We start from the raw sequence: 1962 nt of genomic DNA, 5'->3' as shown, positions 1-1962 counted from the left end.
AGACACGGACATGCCTCGTAGATTGTTAGTTCCGAGGAGTCTTAGATCCAAGGTCATGCACTTATGTCATGACATTCCGTCGTCTGGTCACCAGGGGATACGGAGAAGTAAAGAGTAGTTACGCTGCAGTTCTACTGGTGCGGATGGTCAAGGACATCAAGTTTTATGTCAGGACATGCGACATATGTGCCCGGAATAAGAGGTTCTTTGCAGAATAAATCGGAACTGAAACGTTATAAGGCCAGAAGCCCGATGGAGAGGGTGCACTTTGACTTTCTCGGGCCATTACCCAGCACTGACAGCGGGGATGGGTTTTATACTCATGATGGTCGATAACTTTATTAAATGGGTTGAGTGCATTCCGTTCCATCAAAAACAGCGGAAGTGACTGCTATGTCAGCCATTAATGACTTTTTCATGAGATTTGACTATCCCTTTGAGATCTTTACAGACCAGGCACGTAACTTTGAGATTGTGTTGTTTTGTAAAATCTTTGCCATGTCAGGTATTTATAAAGCCTGGACCACACCAAACAGACCTTCGGGAATGGCCAAGTAGAACGGTACAACTGCACCTTAATGGATGTGGTCCGTTGAAACATTGATGGTCAACCCAAGATATGGGATAGGTATTTAGGTCCATTGGCTGAAGCATTGCGGTCGACGGCGAAGCGCCACACCGGATATACCCCAAATCGTCTAATGCTGGGAATAGTTGTTAACATACCAGCAACCTTGGTGTTTGCCCCACCACTTCAGAGTATTTTTCAAAATGGGGAGGAGGGTGAGGTAGACAAATATGTGCGGGATCTAGAATATATGCACAGAGCGCGCATGACATTGCACATTCTAAACTAAATCCGCGCAGAAGGCAATGAAAAAGGGTTCATGACCTTAAGATCCTTACTTGTAAGTTCAAGGTCGAAGATCTGGTGTACTGACGCCGCAATGCAGGGAAGAAAGTCGAATCTATCTGGAAGGCTCCAGGTGTCATTATTGAAACAAATCCGACACTGTATTTGTCGTTAAGTCTCGGAGAGAGGTCTAGGACATGCACCATGTGCGAGTCCAGGCAATGGCTAGTTTCATATAAAAGTAGGTTGTCTGGAGAACCCGCAGACCGAGACCGAGTACGTTCTCCGGAGAGTGGTGTAGCTACGCCACTGGGGGCCACAGGTTTAGGATTAAGTCCTGGGGAACCGGGGAGTAAGGGAAAAAATGGAGTAGACCAGCAGCCAGCGGGACAAGTAGGTCCTAACATGGGTACCTGGAGACGGGTAAGGGAAAGGCAAAATAAGTTAGATAGGCCAAGTACGCCCAAGAGACCTAGAGCTACTAGGGGGACTAAGTCTAGACAATATTGGACCACGTGGTGGACGACTGGAGTCGTCGGACAAGGAGGGACTAGGTGGTGGCCCGAGACGACTGCGGCGTGGATGTTTGCGACGAATAACTGTGATATTAACTGTGTTAATTTAATTTTCTTTTACTATGGACATAAATTTATAACCCGTATTGTTTGTTTGATTTATTGATTGTATGTTGTTTAATGTCCCATTCGAGAATTTTTTACTCATATAGAGACGTCACCATATACCGGTGAAGGGCTTCAAATTTTATTAGAATGATGTATTGGCATAATACATAGTTAATTTTTTTCTTCTTAATTTTACATAACATTTTAAGGGGGGAATTACTTCTTCACTGTTTACATTTTTATGGTTTACACACCCAGCTAAATTTATGAACAATTTCGGAAAATAAAATACCAGTCCATTGGATTTGAATTGAATCAACAACGTTTATTGAAGCATCATTCTTTTTAATGTACGAAAGCCGGATAGGTTCATTTTTGATAATACAAAAAAATAAAAATAAAATAAAGATAATTATCTCGTTAAAACGAGTTAGTAATCTCGTTATAACGAGATAAATATCTCGCTATAACGAGATACTTAACTCG

Source organism: Saccostrea echinata, unplaced genomic scaffold (assembly GCF_033153115.1).
Source record: "Saccostrea echinata isolate AGI-Se365-2 ecotype Australia unplaced genomic scaffold, CSIRO_AGI_Sech_v1 ptg000006l, whole genome shotgun sequence".
Taxonomy (NCBI): domain Eukaryota; kingdom Metazoa; phylum Mollusca; class Bivalvia; order Ostreida; family Ostreidae; genus Saccostrea; species Saccostrea echinata.
Note: the sequence above shows the minus strand (reverse complement) of the source record.